The 20309-nt window shown below is 41.9% G+C and overlaps 1 pseudogene; it reads left to right on the top strand.

Annotated features, from left to right (window-relative positions):
- Positions 1–16367: 16367 nt before the first annotated feature.
- LOC115680482 (disease resistance protein L6-like) lies at positions 16368–19809 on the top strand (annotated as a pseudogene).
- The last annotated feature ends 500 nt before the right edge of the window (positions 19810–20309 follow it).

Genomic DNA, 20309 nt, shown 5'->3' with positions numbered 1-20309 from the left:
AGACAAATTTTTAGGCCAAAAATAGGTTTGGAACAGTGTTGACACCTAAATTTTGATTACCCAATTAGTACATTATTGCATAAAAAATTAGAGATTAATACAAAATCCCTAAATAAAAATTTTCATTAAATTAGATGGCATATAAATAATAAGAGCATTGGCATTAATAATAATAGAATTTATTAAAATTTAGTCTAAAAAAGGGGGGCGAAGCAGGGTCAAGGAAAGCCCAGCTCGGCCTCCCTTTCTTTTACCTCCCCTTCTCCTTCCTGCTGGGCTCGGTCCAACCCATTTCTTCTCTTTTTTCCCCTCCAACCCAGCCTGCTTCCCTCTCTTCCTTTCCCTTCCTCTTTCCTCATGCTGACTTGACAGAAGCAGAACAGAACAGAGCAGAGACAGAGCAGAGCAGGAGCAGAATGGGAGCAAAGCAAGGGACGCGATGAGAGCAAAGCAGAGGCACGTGACAGATGCAACGGGAGCAGGTGGCCAGTAACCGGCCAGCTTAAGAGGAAAGGAGAGAGAGAGTGAGGGTGGGACAAAAAAATAGAGAGTGCCGTGTGAGAGGGGACGTGACACCAAAGAACCACAGAGAGTTTGAACGTGAGCAGATAACGAAAGGCTCCCCCCCTGCGGTGACCACGCGCCTCAACTGCGGCCAACAAGCTGCCGGTGCCTCTCTTTTCCGGCGTCAAAGCCACGGTGGGTCTTTTCACGTCTCTCTTTGATTGGGGTCGATTTCCTGAAGATTCCGGCTCGAAGGCGTGCGAGGCAACCAGACCTGGTCCGATCTATCGGATTCGCCCCCCTTGGTCGCCGCTGAGCTGGATAGGGACCTCACGCCACTCCCTTGCCTGTTTTCTTAATTGTTTTGTTTTTGGGGTCTCGGCCAACTGGAGCCAAGACTCACCGACGCTCACTTGCACTCATCTCCGAGCACCGGCGAGCCTTCCCTGGCTACCGTGGTATGATGTATTTGGTTTTGCATTGATTGTGGTTGTGAGTTGAGCCTCAATTGGCTTGATTTTTCCCTTTTGATTGGCGCCCGCCAGGTATTCGACAAAATACCTGAATGAGATCTATTATTGCATCTCTGTTTTTGTTTGAAACTGAGTCGTCTTTGCATTGTTTCGCTCCGTGGCACGTTGTGATCTTATCCATGTTGATTTTTGTTGTCGATCCAAGCTTTAATCGGTCCCATTTTGCTGTTTCGATTAGTGCCCGTTACATGTTTGTTTAAGTGCTCGAGGTAAATCAAGGGGTGGTACGGTCCTCGGCCGGCGGCGTAGAGGTCAGCCGGCGGGTATTGGCCAAATGCCTACCGCTGGTGCGTCAGGACCGCAGATTTGGCCTTGGTTTGGCTAGTTCATGGCCGAACCTAGCTTGGCCATGGGCTCGGTGCCTCGTGAGCCGGCGAAGGGGGTCGGCGGCGATTGTGGCTAACAACCGTGGCTCGACAAGCATTGGACGTCGCTTGGTGTAGGGGCTTGGTCGACGTCGGCGCCTCTCGGCGGCTCCACAAGAGGGCCAGCCTAGATAAACCCTGCGGAGCAGGGGAGCGCAGAGCAAGGGTCAGGGCCGGCTAGAAAGGGGGTCGAGCCGGGCTAGTGACAAGCCAGGTCGGAGTTTGGGTTGGGTGAGTGGAGCCGAACGGGCTCCATTTGTTCTGCCCAGCCGAGTCGAGCGAGGGGGGCTTTGGGCTGGGCCTGTCTTTTTTTATTTTTATTTTAGTTTGGCCGGATTGGGCTCATTAGTGGTGGAACTAGGCTGGCGCACCCGAGTCGGTCTTGACCCGAGCCATATCCAGAGATCTGACCTGGGTTCATATTTAAAAAATCAATTAAAAAAATAGGAGTGGGCTAGGGAATCTCCTTCTCTTGCCTTTTAATGTGATTAGTGCCATGTTTGATTGTATATTATTTGGTTCGCACGTTTTGAATTACGTGTTTAATTCAACCTTGCATATCGACATTAAGAGGCATGTTAGGCTGTTCCTTGTGCACTTCCTTTTTTGTGTTATGCAGGTTGGTTGGGAATGTGTCAAAACCTTGCTTTTCTCTGCAACTTATTTAATGCTTCCTTGGTTGATGATTGTTATTTTAATGATTGCGCACCTGCATGATCACCTCATATGCTATCGGATAGGTTTAAAATCAATTCAAGCTGCCTGACAAACATTTCATTGAATTGAACAAGGTTAGGTATCAAAAGGACACTAGTTGTATAATTAGTGTAATCAAGTTCCCGAACCCTTTGAATCTCTGGTTCGTAGGAGTAAGGCAATTCTCTCGTTGGTTTACTATAGTATCAAATCGACCCCCCGTTAACTGATTAGTGACTACTCTTATATAAAATTGATTTGCATGTTAATAAGTTGAACTTTAAGTCGCGAGTTGGTATAGGCTTGGGAAAACCCGAGTCAAGTCCTAGGTTTAGACTTAGTAATCCATTAGCTAAAAACACCAGCCCGCGCTGCGAGGAGGTCATGACAACTTGACGACTCCATTGGGGACTTGATATTTTTCTTAGAGGACTTTGGTCATATAACCTTGTTCAATTGCGTCTCTAATGTAAATGTAGTTGGGAGTTATAAGGGAAGAGTGATTATTGACCCCTTATTTTGTAAGTTCGGAGTTTGGGAATGAATATTTATTTCTCGAACCTTTGAAGCGGTATTTGTTTATAAACTGTTATGTGTGCTTTAATGCTTTGGCATACACCGTTGCACACACAACTATGTCGCCAAACCTAGGCTGTGATAGGATACTTTAGGATTGTGTTAAGAAAGATATAATCTCGAACACGAGACTGCAGTGTAGTGATTGCCTTTCTTCTCCTCGAAATTTCTTTATTGGTGTCATAAGTGTTTATCTTTGTCCGCGAGACCGCGTGACTATAGGATATTCCTTTCGACTAAGCCAAAGTTAAGTAGACCTGACACTAATGCGAGACTGCGACGATTAGATCACCCTTTTAGCTTCACCTTGTTAAGCCATCTAGAGTAGAAATCGAGCTACATTGTTCATGCGCATGTCTTTATGGTTGCCATGTTTTTTTGTGAAGTGAGGTTTCTACACTTACACTTTGCAATTTACTTGCTTTACCGCACTTTTGGTCGGTCCATGACAACTTAGGTCGATCATTGATTTAATTCTTTTGTCAAATGAAAAAAAAATTAAAAATTTCCATGGGATGAATCATTTGAAAAACAAAAAAGAAATTTTAGAGAATTTGCTTGCGATTCCTATTTTATTATGGAGTTTTAGATGTTCATTTTCTTCGTTCCATGTTTAGGAAATTTGATTTGTTTGTGGGATATCTTCCTAGTCCGTTTCTCAAAAAAAAAATCATTCATGTACAAACCATTTTCATGAATAATTGAAAAGAGATCTAGGTTTATGTCATGGAACTACCTTGTCTTCCCCACATGCTTATTTGGTTCATTTTCCTCGAATTAGGTGATTATGGATCATTGATGATCAGCTATCCATACGTGGCCACAAGCAAAAATGACTGATCAAAGAGAAATGTTGAACTGTGTTGCTGATAGTGAGAACAACTTGAAGCAAGTCTTCAACTTTCTTCGACAACTCTCGAAACAAGTGAAGTATCTGTCAGATCACTTGGACCAACTCACCATGACTCCACTTCTTCCTCAAAGGCCAAGGGTGATAATTCAAATAGAGCCCTCCAGTGTCAACTTGAAGGGCAAAACCATTATATCTAACAATATTCTCAAGTCCCCTGATGCTATGGAATTGAGCACTCTTTGTCCAAAGTTTATGCAATGAGAATAAGGTAGTCCCGCTATACCCATTCCAGCATCGCGCCCCCAGCAAAGCAAAGCACAATTGCCTTCGGGACGGCAAGAGAAACCCTCGAGACGTCAATTCTTTGGTCGATATGGAAGTGCTAGAAGACAATTCACACCTCTCTCTAGACCCCTGTCTTAAGTCTTGCATGTTCTCCAAAATAAGGGATTACTCTCTAACAAGCCTAAGCGACTAAATCCTGAATGACATTTTCTATATGATCCCTCCAAAAGGTGTGACTATCAAATAGGAGAAGTTAGTCACTCTATTGATAATTGCTTATTCTAAATCATAAGGTCCAAGACCTCTTGGACACAAATGTGTTCTCTTTCCATAGTAGTCAGCCAAACTTTCAATAGAATCTTCTGCCCAACTATGACAGGGGTACTAATGCTGTCATCGAGTGGAAAAGTTCTTATCTTCACACTCCTCTGCAAATGAGTCTTTTATGCTTTTTAAGACTTCATTTGTTTTCTAGGATTTCTTGTTTTCTGAATTTTCAATTATGCTTAGAATTTGAGTGTTGCAATTTTCATTCCAACAAATATAATTTATTAGAATTTATTCAATAGAATTACAATTGTTTTGTTTTGGGGCATGAGGAGGTACACCAAATCAGCCCGGTGATGATATCTAACCACGAAAAGAATATTATCCATGGAGAAATTCTAAGGGTTGGGCTTCTTCATGTTTCCTCCCAAAATTCTTTTAAAAATTAGGAGTGTTTCATTGCTAAAGGTTCTTTTCCAAAGCATGCATCAGATTAACCCCATTTATTTTTTTGATTCGTTACTTCGTGTCTCAAAGCATAGTCCCCCTTAACTTCTTATTACGAGGGGGCATTTGGAAATGATACATCAAGTCCCAATGATGGTTGGCCCATTCATGCAACTGATTCGAGAACACTCTTTCAATAAGAAAGTGGGGGCAAATAGACAACATTCCCCCCCCGATTGAAAGGAAAAAGGCATGTCTCGTTCCTTAAAATCATTCTGGAAATGACACACGCCCTTTTTTCTCTTGCAGGCAATGAACTGAGGAGCATGCTAGACTCTAACGTGGTAGCGAGCCTAATGGAACACAAAATGTTGAGACCTCTCAAATGAAACATGACGGATTACTAAAAGGATGTATCTTGTTCCTTGTCTTAGCCCAAATCTATGTAAACAACTAGTATGTTTCTTCCTTAATGTATAGGGAGCACTTAATTGGGAGAGTAGATTAGGGGGCATGGAATGTCAAAGTCTCCAATTGAGCAAAAAAGGTATATTTCGTTCTCAAAGTTCATCCACTTTAGTAGATAAATGACATATCATTTCCTTTTATATAGGACGGATTTGAGCAAAGGTCCAACACAAGCGAAGCGAGGTAACGTACATCAAAATCATCCGATTAGGCGCAGAGTGCATTTGATCAAGGCAACATCCCCACTAACAAAGCATGAGAAAGCATCTGATTCAATGTGGAATGCAATAGACCCCTCGTACCCGCCAAGGAAGCATATTGGGACAAAGCCATCAACTCCATTATGACATAATGGGGAAAAATGATGTGATTCGAGGAGCCTCTCTCCATCGAAATAGAGACAGGTTAAAAGCAACCAATGACAAATAGCCGTAATGGTTAAATATGATGGACATGTCAAAGGTGAAAAAGAAGAAAGACCTGAACAAAGCACAATGAAAATCGAACAAGTGATTGCAAGAAGACATAGATGAGCATTGAACATATTGAAGTCTCCGAAAGAAAAAGCATCTCGCTGTGGCGAATGGCTTTAATGCAACCAAGCCTGCGGGCAAATTCCTTCTCCTCCAACAAGTGGATGGATTCAAAAGAGACATGCCTGACAAACAAATGTGGGGCAAATTGTGTTATGGATGGTGCCTCCAAGCACTTAAGAAATGATATCAAGCAACTTTGAGGAAGGAATTGCAAAGGAAAAGCTCAAGCAACAAGATGGAAGAAGGGTAACTTTGTATCATTCTCAATTTATCCTTGATCATCTCATTTCTAACATGAGCCTATTCTATTCTCGATAGGGATTATCAACATTTAGAGAAGCTCAAAGGAATTTTCAACTTAAACTCAAATGAAGGGAGATGTCAAGGGTAATGTCGTATTGTTCCTAATTTTTATTCCTCAAAGAGCCATTTATTAATAAGTCTCTCTTGTTGCTTCGCAGAATTGCCTCATCGCTACAGTACGGGTAAGTATCTCTTTCCCTAAAACTCTTTTCATATGACTACAAAAAATTTCAAAAAATATATAAATTTAAAAGCGAGTAGGTGCTTAATGCTTTTCCACGTTCAAAATACTCATGTCTCTTGGAAAGAAGTTCTGCATGGTGATTTTACATGTCTAACTCACCAATTCTATGTGAAAATTTGTCAAGATAGACAATCTGGCGAATCACGTGGAGTTGCTTGAGTGTACTAAATGAGATGCATCAAGATGATGAAAGGCAAGCCATATCCTATACACAATCCCCTCCTTGTACACTTGTGAGATGAGTGTTGGAGGTTGCATGTCTGCAAGGTAAAGAGTTTTCTCGCGAAAGGTAAGACGATCGAAATGGCGAGAGGCGATTCACAACTCTATCCCAAACACTATGGATGATCTTTTGTTTACCCTCCTTTGGGCCTACACACTTGGAGGTTCCTTTCAAATTACCCCTGTCAAGAACCAACCTAGATCGGGACAACGAGAGGTAAGTTACCATCACGAGGTGAGAAAAGTGGGTAAAATTTTCTTGCTCTCTCTTGCATCAATCCTCGGGTATCTTTATTGCAGATGAACCCTCGCGATGTTTTGAGTGCCCTAGAATGACGAAAAGCAGTACTTCTTCGATCTCACACATTTCTATCCTTTGCTAACCTAATTGAGCCTGGAATTTCGTTTCGTATGAACCCAATTGGTGATCATCCCCCACACTGAGGCAAGGCAAAGATCACCATTGTCCGAACATCATGGCCCGGAGTGCCGATTGAAGATAAAGACCCTGAAAGTCCAATAGCATTGTACTGTTGAAGCTTGTCCATGCTAGTCCATAAGTCAAGTAAAATAAATGATGAATGCAAAAATGAACAAAAACATTGATGAAAGCTAAGGGGCATGAAAAAGCAGTGTGTCTGGTAAAAGTAAAGCAAGCGCCCATAGAAGTAAAAAAGAAGAGGATAAGAAGGAAAAATTTTGAAAATTAAGGGCATGAAAAAGTAATGCGCCACCACCCGCCTGGGTGGCGCTGCTGGAGCGCGCACTCTTCCTCTCGCAAAAGGTTGAGTGTTCGAATCCCGGGCGCCGCAGGGTGACTTAACCGGTGGCACGTGTGTGGTGGCTAGCACGTGTCGCCCCCAGGGTTTACTCCCCGGCTGTCGGCCGTGCGGGGGTTCCCTGGGTTACCAAAAAAAAAAAAAAGTAATGCGCCTGGTAAAAGCAAGGCAAATGGCTACAGACAAAAAGTGATCAAAAGGTTGAATTTCAGTTGTAAAGGAATTTGTATCCCCAAGCTGAGTTGTAATCATCGTGAGGATGTCAAAGAAATTAAATGCTAAGTTTGTCGACGAAGCAGCTATAAAGGAAATTCTTGATGGTGAAAGGAAGGTTGGTGCCAATACCAAGATGATCACCAACTCTCACCCTTTTACACACATCTTGAGCCTAACGATCCCTTCATTTCTCAATCTGTGAACCGAGCCTATGTTACGTCCCTCACAAAGTCTCTTTTGATTAGGGCACCTGAATTAACGTAGAGTTTTCAAATGTTTATAAGCATCGCTTAAGGAAGTGCGAGCAAGGCTTTTCTTTCTCATTTTGTAGGGTTCTTGACTTGTAAATCCGGAGATGATCACAAAGCATTTCTTTCATGGCCTCGACTTGGATAGTCTCCTTTGTTAAGCCATTGACCAAATCTACATTATGGTCCTGACGAAGACCTCTTAGATTGGTAAGGTTGTACCCCTTGCGAGAAAACTCGAACCCTTGTTGATGTGATGATGGTCAGATCAAGCGATTCCGATATTTCCATATAATGGTCAAGACTAATAGCCCTTTTCAATGAGAGCAAGTGTAAAGGCCTTTCTAACTGAAGGTCTCTCGTGTAGCATTTTAGTGAGAAGTCCACTTCTTGATTGATGATTCTCACTAGTGAAGATTTGGTAATACAAACATGGCAAAAATCATCATGCATGAGCTTCAATTGAGTTGTTTAAAACTTAAATGAATCTAAAATGTCAATTCTGGAATAGCTCAGGTTGTCTATCTCCTCGAGGTATTGATACATATTTGCTCTAATCGTCTTTGACAAGTAATATGTCATCGGAAACCCAAAGAGTGCTCGACATTCGAGTTGCCCCAGAAGACATCCAGAAATTCTCGAATTTTCTTCTTATAGGGAATCATCGCGTCTGTAGCCTGGAGTCCCCTTTCATGGACATGGCGTGCTTCTACAACCTAGAGTCCTCCTTCATCAACACGATGTGCCTCTGCAACCTGGAGTCCCTCTTCACTACCCTATGATACGTCCAGAGAAAGGTCGGGTACTCAATTGGCGATTCATCAAACCCTTGGGTAGGAACCCCCGGGTGTTCAATGTTGGAGTCTTGTTGGAAAAGAATCAAGAGACGATTCATCAAACCCTCGGGTAAGGAATCCTAGGTATTTTATCAAAACTCTCTTACATCATCTTAAGTGTAATACAGATATCTCACATAAACCCTTTTCTGAATGCTCAAATTGTAATCCGAGTATTTAAAAAAAAACATTTCTCATTTGGTGAATGCATATGCTTTTTGCCTATAATCATGTCTAACAAGAGACAAGCCCCGAAGGATTAGGGACGTGGCTGAATAAGTAATCTCTAGCCATGCTCATCTCAAAATTTGAAATTGTGACTGTCCAAGTATTTTTCAGTGTATGATTGCTTGTAATTGTCCAAATAGGCCTTTTTTCTTGAGTGCCTGTGACTATCCAGGTATCTCTATATAGTCGTTAGATGCCTTTGATGAGATCCAAGCATTTATCGATCAAGCCTTTTCAAGCACCTCTGATGAGATTCAGATGCTTTATTAAGCAATCTCCGAACATTTTGATTAATTCGCTTTGTTCACCAAGTTGTTAGACGCATTTGATTAGATCCAAGCGTTTATCGGACCATTTCGTTTCGAATGTGTCAGATGATATCCATACATTCTGAACATCTTCGAGTGCCTCTGGCGATTCCCAGGCGCTTCGAAGTTCTTTCCTAAATCATCAGGCAAGGTTATACTTGTCACTTGATTCGGACTCCATGCCTCATATTGCTCTACCACCTTCACAAGGTGAGTAACTTCATGTATGTTTATATTCGCTTTAGCATGCATCATGATATATCGCACAAAAAAATAGGACCCATGTTCTTGACAAAAATATCGTTCATTGCATATGCACGGGCAGAATGTAGGTATCAGTTCGTTTTTGAATGTAACCTCTGCGAGCTCACCTTCAAAGAGGGGCAGCTATTGACACATAAATTTTGATTACCTAATTTGTAAATTATTGCATAGAAAATTAGGGATTAATACCTAACCCCTAAACAAAAATTTTCATTAAATTGCACGGTATATATACATTAGGAGCATTTGCATTAATAATAATAGGATTTATTAAAATTTAGTTAAAAAAAGGGGGGGGGGGGGGCCGAAGCCGGGTCGAGCCTCAGCCTGCTTCCCTTTCTTTTTATTCCCCTTTTCCCTCTCGTTGGGCCTGGCCCAACCTATTTCTTATCTTTTTTCCCCTCTGGCCCAGCCTCCTTCCCTCTCTTTTCCTTTCCCTTCCTCCTTCCTTATGTTGACTTGACAGAAGCAGAACATAGCAGAGCATAGCAGAGTAGGAGCAGAACGGAAGTAGAGCAGGGGACGCGACGGGAGCAAAGTAGAGGGATACGACGGACGTGAAGGGAGCAGGTGGTTGGTGACCTGCTGGCTTAAAAGGAAAGGAGAAAGAGAGTGAGAGGGGTGGGACAAAAAAATAGAGAGCGCCGTGAGAGAGGGGCCGTGACACTAGGGAACCAGAGAGAGCTTGAGCGTAAGTAGAAAGCGAAAGGCTCCCCCCACCGGTGACCACCACGCCTCAACCGCGACCGACAAGTCGTCAATGCGTCCCTTTTCCGATGTCAAAGCCACGGTATGTCTTTTCTCATCTCTCTTTGATTGGGTTCGATTTCTCGAGGATTCCGTCGGAGGCATGCAAGGCGACCGAACCTAGTCCAATCTATCGAATTCGCCCCCATTGGCCGCCACCAAGTTGGATGGGGACCTCACGCCATCCTCCTGCTTGTTTTCTGAGTTGCTTTGTTTTTGGGGTCTTGGCCAACCAGGGCCGAGACTCGTCGACGCTTCCTTGCACTCATCTTTGAGCCCCAACAAGCCTTCCCTAGCTGCCATGGTGTGTTGTCTTTGGTTTTGTGTTGATTGTGGTTGTGTGTTGAGCCTCAATCGGCTCGGTTTTTCTCTTCCGGTTGGCACCCGCCACGTATTCGGCAAAATACCTAAACAAGATCTATTATTGCATCCTTGTTTTTGTTTGAAACCGAGTCGTCTTTGCATTGTTCGGCCCCATGACGCGTTGTGATCTTATCCATGTTGATTTTTGTTGTCGATACAAGCTTTAATCAGTCCCGTTTTGCTGTTCTAGTCAGTGCCCATTACATGTTTGTTCAAGTGCTTGACGTAAGTCGAGGGGTGGTGCGGTCCTCGGCTGGCACTGCGGAGGCCGGCCGGCAAGTATCGGCTTAAATGCCTGCTGCCGGTGCATGGGGACCGCGGATTTGGCCGATTCACGGCCGAATCTAGCTTGGCCATGAGCTCGGTGTCCGGTGAGCTGGCGAAGGGGGTCGGTGGTGGTTGTGGCCAATGGTTGCAGCTCGTCAAGCTCTGAACATCGCCTGTCGTAGGGGCTTGGTCGACGCTGGCGCCTCTCAATGGCCCAGCGAGAGAAACCTTGTGGAGCAGGGGAGCGCAGAGCAAGGTCGAGGCTGGCCAGAAGGGGGGTCAAGCCAGGCTGGTGACGAGCTGGGTTGAAGTCTAGGTCGGGTGAGTGGAGCCGGACGGGCTCCATTTGTTTTGCCGGGCCGAGTCGAGCGAGGGGGCTTTGGGCTGGGCTTAGCTATTTCTATGTGTGGGCTTAAGTTTTTTGGGATAGGGTTTATTAGATTTGGGCTGGGCCTGTCTTTTTTTAATTTGGCCGAATTAGGCTCATTTGCTGAGCCTAGTCCAGCAGTGGACTCGAGCCGGCACTCCCGGGTCGGTCCCGACCCGAGCTGGATCTTGAGGTCCAACCCGGATTGTCCATTATTACAATGTAATATTATTTTAATTAATATAAAATATTATAAACATTTTCGAAAATTAAAAAAAAAGAGTGGGCTAGGGAATTGCTTTTTCTTGCCTTTTAATGTGATTAGTGCCATGTTTGATTGCATATTGATTGGTTCGCACGTTTTGAATTGCATGTTTACTTCAACATTGCATATCGACGTTGAGAGGCATGTTAGGCCGTTCCTTGTGTACTTCCTTTTTGGTGTTGGCTAGGTTGGGAATGTGTTAAATTCTTGCTTTTCCCTGCAACTTATTTAATGCTTCCTTGGTTGATGATTGTTATTTTAATGATTGCGCACTCATATGATCACCTTACATGCTAGTGGATAGGTTTAAAATCAATTCAAGCTGCTTGACAAACATTTCCTTGAATTGAACAAGGTTAGGTACCGAATGGTACTAGTTGTATAATTAGTGTAATCGAGTCCCCAAACCCTTTTAATCTCTAGTTCGTTGGAGTAAGGTGATTCTCCCATATCTAATCGACTTACCCAAAACTGATTAATGGCGACTCCTAATAAAATTGATTTCCATGTTAATAACTTGAACCTTAAATTGCGAGTTGGTATGGGCTTGGGAGAGCCCAAGTTAAGTTCTAGGTTTTGACTTAGTAATCCATTAGTCGAAAACCCCGGGCCGCGCCGCGGAGAGGTCGCGACAATAGAAATGAGGAGTATAAATTTTCTACTTTTCTATTTTTGGAATAGAAACAAAAATAACAATTCTTCTCTGAGCTCACCTTCGCCGCCAGCACCCGCTGATATACGAATTCAACATCGATGATATCAAACGAATTTTTGTTCCAAGAACAGAAATTTTGTATCGTTATCAAACGCTACTTTATGCTTAGAAACTCGTCCGGGGAATAAAATCTATTTCTGGCTAGAAATTGTTCTCTAGAAGAGAATGGTTATTATTTACGCCCTTAGGAGCACACATGAGAACCATTCTATTTATGGCGAAATCTATTTTTCTATTCTTAGAAACAGGTTTGGAACAGAAATCCGTTTGATAACGCAATTTCATTTTTCTCTTTTCGAAACAAATTTTTAGTCTTGAAATAGGTTTGGAATAAAAATGAGAAGTAAAAGTTTTCTACTTTTCTATTTTTGGAACAAAAGGAGAAATAGAAACTCTTTTCACCGCTCACCCTCGCCTCTTGCCACCTGTCGCCATCCATTGCCGCCACCCACCTGCCGCCACCCACCGTCGGTCGCCGCCCGTTGATGATTGGAAAAGAGCATAAGAGAGAGATATTTAGGTTGCGAATGACAACTATTCTGTTTCAGAAATCAATTTATAGCTAGAAATTGATTTTCTATTTTTGTTTTATGGATGAATTTTTGAGCAAAAATACGTGTTTGATAACGACACAAAATTTCTGTTCTCGAAACAAAAATTTGTTTGATAACGGTACAAAATTTCTCTTTCTTGAATGGCTGGCGAATGGACGATGGGCAGACGACGGCGGCGAACGGCGGACGGTGGAAGCGAACGGTGTGCGGTGGGGGGAGGCGGCAGCGGACGGCGATGCGGCCAGTGTGGAGGACGGTGGCTGGAGGTGGCCGGCGTCGAGCAATGGTGGGAGGCGGGCGACGACTGGCAGTGGGAAGGGGGCGGCGGTAGGAGGTGGGCAATGACGGGAGGTGGGCGGCGGCAGGAGGAGGGCGGCCAACAATGGGAAAAGGTGGCTAGTGGATGGCGGCCGGTGGCGAGCGACGGCGAGCGGCAGGAGGCAGCAGCTAGCAAGTGGGCAGCGATGGGCGGCAAGTGGGTGACTGGCTAATAACAAGGACGAGCGATGAGAATTTTTATTTCTCATTTCTGTTCCAAACCTATTTCTGAAATTAAAATTTGTTCCAGAAATTGAAAAATGAAATTGCGTCACCATACAGATTTCTATTCATAACTTGTTTCTGAAACAGATATAGAGAAACATAATGATTATCCTTCGCAGCCTTAAAAAGGCATATCAAACGAATTTCTGTTCTGGGAAGATAAATTTTGTGTCATTATCAAATGAGTATCTTTGTTCAAACTCGTCGAGGGAATATAAATAGAAAAATCTATTTTTGGCCAAAAATTTATACTAGGAACACAATGGTTATTATATGCACCCTAAAAGGCGAGAGATGAAGGAGGTCAATTCATGGCTTGTGGCTAATAGAGAAAATTGTATTAAACTAATAGTAAACTAGTTCGCATAAGTATTGTCCACAAAACTCCTATAGACCACTTCCAAGTTGGAAGAGCATTAAATTAGCGATGACGATATCATCACGCTTTTCTATTTTTTTAAAAAATTTCTTGCTTATCTGGACCTACATCTTCCTTCTGGTAGACTTTAAAAGTGCGAAAATTATCAAAAAATTCTTAAATTTATTGCAATTGTGTTAATTCAATTCTAAATCCTTTTTTGGGCCAATTGAATCATAAACCTTTTGCATTTGTATCAATTCAATCCATCCGATCAATTTTGGTCATAAATCGCTAACATGGATATCGGCCGTCCAACGTGATACGGATGGTGTTGACGTTGACAATTTTTAATAATATTTAAAAATTTTATTTTTATTTTTTTCTCTTTTTTTCTATTTTTTCATTTAGGTAGGTGAGGTCACGCCATGTAGGACGCCCGGCGTCCATATTAGCGATTTCTGGCCAAAATATTCCAGATAGACTAAATTGGCACCGGTGCAAAAGGTTTAGGATTCAATTGGCAAAAAGAAAAAAATTAAGATTGAGGCTAAAATAACTTCCAGGAAAATATTTTCACAGTTTTCCGGTGTTCGTTTTATGGAAAATAAACTAGCCATGGAAAACATTTTCCCTCCATGGACAAAACACCTTTCAAATCCTTCTTTCATCATTCATTATAATTATTTTTATTTTCTTTTTTTAAAATTCTATTTTTTTTTCTTTTTCTTTCTCTTTTCTATCTTCTTCTCCGGCTGGTCGCCGGCCACCGCGAGCTCTAGCCTCGCCACAGGCCGGCGAGGCCGAGCTTGCCCGAGGCCAGCGAGGCCCGAGCTCGCCTGACCGGCCTTGGGCGAGCTTGGCCTTGCCGGATCAGGTGAGATGGAGCCTCACCACAGGTCAGTGAGGCTTGACCTCGCTGGAATCTGGCGAGCTCGAGCCTTACCGGCCTGTGGCTAGGCTCGAGCTCTCTTGTGGCTAGTTGCCGGCCGCCGATGTGGCCAAGGAAGAAGGAGAAGGAAAAAAAAAGAAAATGAAAAAGAAAAAAAGAAAAATAAAAAATATTTTTAAAATAGAAAAATAAAAATTATTAAAAGTAGTGCAAGGATGAAAATCTTTTCCATACCGAACAACAGAAATATTTTCTAAGACTTTTTCAGATTTCAGCCGAACACCGGAAAATTGCGCCATTTTCCTTCCTGGAAAATATTTTCCGCGAAACGAACGGAGCCTGAATTACACAATTGCAATAGGTTTAAGGATTTTTTTTGTAATTTTCCCCTTTAAAGTTTCTCATTGCCTAACTAATCCTCATTTATCTTCTCTTCTGATAGGTTGTCAATGCCAATTATTTCTTTACTAATCCTAATTTGTCCTCTTCTGGAAGACTTCGAACGTGGATTTTTTCCAAAACTCATTATCCTCATTTGTCTTTCCGGTGCACTAAACTAGGATTGTTTTTTCTTTTCCAAGTTAGATCCATATACTCCAAACAAAACTTCCCAAAATTATTTACCATTACGAGACTTCACGTCATTACTCCAACTGGTTTTCAAAAGAGAATCAGAATTTCCAATTGAGCCCAATTGAACGAGGAAGTGATGTAAAGGATTGAAAATCGCGTAAGTGCAATGTGATTTGGAAATACCGTAGGATCACCGCTGTCCTTTCATTGCAATGCCATGTCTACTTCCGTTCATGGAGATGACAGATGCTCAAAAATCTTTAACTTCATAGATAGAGAATTGGAATTGGTGGCACATGTACTCGATTTTAATCCCTGTATTGTTAAACGGGGGTTTCTCCGTCATTTAACATTGATTGGCTATGTATGATTCTTCTTTATTTTGACTAGCATTTGGAAAATATTTTCTCGGGGGAAAGTATTGAGCCCTATTTACTTAGATGAAATATAGCATCATCCAAAAAGAGTGGAATTTAAAAGTTTATGGATCAGGCAGAGCTGATAACCCGTTTTTCAGGATGAAGTCTAATGCCTTCTCATGTTATTAGCTTGGAGGTACGTAGACTAATTGGAAAGTACTAAATTAGAATGACCCCAATATGAACTATCCAATTCGAATGTCTCTTTTTGTGTGTGTCCATATATAATATTGTTTGGTTGAGATAATGTGACCAATTTCGGGTTATTTTTGGGATAAACTCTAACATAAATTAATTATCAATCCAAAAAAAAAAAAAAATACAACCGAAAAACATACGCTAAGAACAAAAAGTGGGTTAGAGAGTAAGTTGTCGGTGTATATTGACAAAAAGTACAATAAAAGAAATAAAAAAAGAGAGAATCTTAATAGTTGGTTGCAATATTAGGTATTGTTAACTTAGAAATTAAAGATCGCCCCGGTTCAAATCCTACCAATTATGTATAAATTGCTCTCTATCAGGACCACTTGTATAAGCGAAAGACCCAAACTTAATCGGTTTGACTTGTAAGGTGTTCTTGGTTCTTTGGCTAACCGGATCTTTATGTTTGTGCCTCTGGATTACAAAAACAAGAAAGAAAAGAAAAAAATAGAGGTGGACAAGAGCAGGCGTTGAAAAGTATTTCCCATTTTTTAGCAGCTCGCAGATTTTACGACGTTATGTATAGTAGGATTATAAAGTTCGGACCATTTGTAATCCAATTGTACAGGGTACCAGGCTGCTTGTTGTCTGACTTATTGTTATGTAATTGAATTTTGACTCTTACGTAAAACTCATAATGAAATCATCATTGAAATTCTATTTGATATGTATATATACTATAAAATGATGTGATAATTTTCCTAAATGCTGTAGGCGGTGTAATCATTTCCCTTGGGGAGATCCTGACCAGGTGATTGGAAGGATAGAACTGCCAAAAACATCAAACGAATAAAATAAAATGAAAAGAAGAGAGATGTAGACAAGTCTTCACTCGGGGCAAGACTAAGATTAAGACTAAGAAGGGTAGTTAGGTCAACGCTCCAGATTCAGATTTGTGAACTCCAACGACTTCAATCAAGTTTGATCATCTTCATCTACATTTGAGCCAGAGTCTGTGTTGCAATTGGTTGTTCGTTTTCCAATGGTTCACTATCAAGTGTTCATCAGTTTTAGAGGATCAGATACACGCGACAACTTGGTCCGGTACCTCTACGACCAACTCAGACGCTTGGGGCTTATGGTATTCCTAGACAGCAAAGAGATCGACTATGGTCAGGAGATCAGTACCGAGATCGTGGCAGCCATCAATCATTCCGACATCTGCGTCCCAGTCTTCTCCCAGAACTTCGCTTCTAGCCCAGCTTGCCTGATGGAAGTGGCCCAAATGGTGAAGTCGAAAAAAAAAATTCTTCCCATTTTCTTCTTCATCGAGCCCTGTGATGTTCGCCACCAGCTGGGAACATATAAAAAGTACTTCGCCGACCACGAGAGCAAAAAGAGATATTCCGAGTCAACCATCGAAGAGTGGAAGAAGGCTCTGAAAGAGATCGCTGATAACAGGGGACCGGAATTCAAGAAGGCTTACCTGGAGGCTCCTCTGAAGGCTGCTCTAGAGGCTGCTCTGGGAGAGATTGGCGGTATACATGGACCGGAAGTCAAGAGGGCTGCTCTGGAGGCTGCTCTGAAGGCTCTGGAGGCTGCTCTAGGAGAGATCGGTGTTATAAAGGGACCGGCTGCTCTGGGGGAGATTGGTGGTACAAAGGGACAGTTTTACAAGGATCTCTTCAGCGGGTAAGTTTGATCGCTCGATTGATCTTGCTTTACTTGTTTAGCTTGCGGAAAGAAAAGATAGGAGAATTGGCTAGTGTATTAAGATGCCCACCATGCTCTTTCTGGGATCCAATTAACTTCTGGAGATTCCAATTTTTTCTTGCATTTTTAATCGCAATGCATGTGTATATCGGATTGTCTTCTCTCTGCAAGTCTTTTTTTTTTTTTTATTGGTTGATTCATGTCATCGGCGCCTTCTGTACCTTCCCTAAAATCAATCCGTTCTGGGACCTTATCGTAACGTCAAGAGGGGAGTCCCTACCGCTAGTCAATTCTGCCCGCCCCTTATCTTTAAAAAAGAAAAAAGAAAAAAGGCAAACTTCATTTCTCATTTTGTAGGTTTCAAGAACTAGAGGTTTTCATTTCCGACCTTTGGAAACTCTCGCGGATGGATGAGCAAGACGCGACTCGAAATTTAGTTGGAATAGATAAAGACGTGCCAGATATGATACGAAAGCTTGGTTTCGATTATGAGAACGGACGAGTCGTCAAAGAACTGGAAATGACTGGGAGGATGGTGTTCGTAGTGTTTGGTCTGCCCAAGGTTGGCAAAACCACTCTCACAAAGGTGGTATTCCACAAGATCAGTCACCTCTTTGATGGTTGTAGTTTTCTTGAAAATGTTCGGGACGAGTTTGAACAGAAAAGAGAGGTATGTCTGCAGAATAAGTTGATTCGTGAGCTCAAGAATGGAGGAGCATTTCCAGAAGCGAAATCCTCCACTGCTGGTACCACAATGATGCAATACATGTTCCAAAAAAACAGAGTTCTCGTTGTACTAGATAATGTGGACCAATTCGAACAAATCAAAACATTTGCTGAGGAGTTAACTTGGTTTGGTCCAGGAAGCAGGATCATCCTCACAACCACATAAAAAGATGTCATTGAATTTTACAAGAATCTGGATCTAAAAAAAGATAGAGGTGATGTTTTCTGTGAACATGAGGTTTCACATATGAATAAAAATCATGCTCTTGAACTTTTCTATAAGCATGCTTTTCCACTAAATCGTTGCCCAGAGGGCTACGAAAACCGGTCGATAGAAGTCATTTCTGCTGTCGAATGTCTTCCTTTTGCTATTGAAATGGTGGGAAGATATTTGTACGGGAAGAGCGAAGAAGATTGGAATGAGACTTTGAAACATTTAAAACGTGGGCCGGAAGAAAACGTTGAACCAATATTGATGGAATACTTTAAACGTTTGCGTGACAACCCACAACAAATATTTCTTGATATAGCATGTTTCTTTACCGGGGTTGAAAAGAGAATCCCCTGTTACATGTGGGATGCCCGTGGATGGGACCCACGCAGGAGTGTTGGTCACCTTGAAAATATGTCTTTTCTAAGAATCGGAGAAGAAAATGAGTTTTGGATGCCCAACCAACTAAAATTGTTGGGGAGAAAAATTGTCAAGAAAGAAGATCAAGACCCCAGGCAGCGCAGCAGGCTGTGGGATTATGAAGATGTCCAAAGAACATTGCGTGAAAAGAAGGTAAAATCACACTGAGATTTCTCCAGTATTCTCGTCAAGTTTTCCTGCTAAATACGACGGTTTTATTATCATTTCATTGCATATATCTTTGTTCGAATTTCACACTTCCACTTTTTTCAACGAATTGGCAGGGTGCCAGCAAGGTTGAAGCTCTTCGTGTAACCCCTGATTTTAAAGAAGTTGATGGTGAAGTATTTCGTGATCTGTCAAATCTGAGGTTTCTAGAGTTGGACAATGTTGATATTGAAGGAAATACTATGGATCTTTTTCCAGACCTAGTATGGCTTGATTGGCATGGATGCCCTAAGAAATCTAGTGGATGCCCTGAGAAATCTAAGTTGTTTGCATTTGACATGAAAAAACTGGTAATTCTCAACTTATGTTCAAGCCCAGACAAATTGACCTTGGAAGAGTGGGATCAGTTGATGAAGGTAAGGCTTATTTGTGCTTGTGCACTTTTTTACGTACAAATGTGCCCTGCACTTTATATTTAGAGTTATAGTTGAAGTAGTAAATAAACATATCGATTATGTTGTTTTTGCAGAAGGCTCAGAGTTTGGAAGTCTTGAAGCTAAAAGATTGTACTTGGATCAATGCATCTCTGGAATTCCCTGCCTCAAGTCTTTTAAAATGCTTGATCCTGGAAGGTTCTTTACATTTAAAGTTAGATACAACCAATTCTAGCTTTGAGAATTTAGTTTCCTTCAACATGAAGCATTGCAAATGGGTTAAACATTTGCCGCAAGCACTGTGTTCTATGAAAGCATTGAAAGAGCTTCTCATTGATGGAACTAATATTAAAAAACTACAATTCGAGGAAGGCTCTCTGCCGGCACTTGAAACTCTCAGTGCTTGCGAATGTAAAGCATTGCGTGAAGTCACTGATTCCATTGGATTGTTAAAGAATCTTCGGAAGCTTACTTTAAGAAGTTGCAATCAACTAAAGACACTTCCACATGTCTTTGGAGAGCTTGTTCTGCTACAGGAAATGGACCTGTCGTACACCTCAATTAATGAGTTGCCTCCTTGTGTCAAGCATTGCAAAAATCTTAGTGCTAAAGATGGTTCGTACTAGCCTCAAAGGATTTCCTGAAGCCATAAAAGATCTGAGGGAGCTCAAAGAGTTGGATTTCACCCTCTGCGTAGGTCTGAGTGGACAATGTTGCGACATTACAGGATTGTTTTCGTTGAGAATCTTGAGATTAAAAGGCACAAAAATTTCTGAAGTGCTCGCCAGAGATGAGGGGCAATTTTGTCTCCACATCCGTGAGTTAGATTGTGGCGTCAATTGGCAGACTCAGACAAGTCAAAAGAAGAGTAGTGTCTCCAATCACAAAAGAAAAAGGGACGAGGAGTAATGTCTCTACAAATACAAGATCTCTCTTTCTTTGTTGAACAACTCATACTTCAAATCGTTCCAAAGATGCTTCAAAGTTCAAGCTCTTCATAAACATTGCTTGATGTCATTCATGCACACCGATGTGTCTAAAGAGCTTGAACATAAAGCATCTTTAGAACATTCGAGGTACGAGTTATTCAACAAAGAGAGAGAGATCTCGTATTTGGAAAGACACTACTCTTCGCAGTTTACTCCTCGTATTTGTGATCTTTATATGTTAAATTTTTTCTCAAACTGCGTGAGCATTTTTGTATTAGCTTGTTCCATCATCTATGCAACTGGTTCTGTTTTCTCTTCCTTGCCGT

Source organism: Syzygium oleosum, unplaced genomic scaffold (assembly GCF_021117445.2).
Source record: "Syzygium oleosum isolate NSW1041296 unplaced genomic scaffold, Sole_v2.1 Sole_v2.11, whole genome shotgun sequence".
In the NCBI taxonomy this organism is placed as follows: domain Eukaryota; kingdom Viridiplantae; phylum Streptophyta; class Magnoliopsida; order Myrtales; family Myrtaceae; genus Syzygium; species Syzygium oleosum.
Note: the sequence above shows the minus strand (reverse complement) of the source record. Positions and strands in the feature narration are given on the sequence as shown.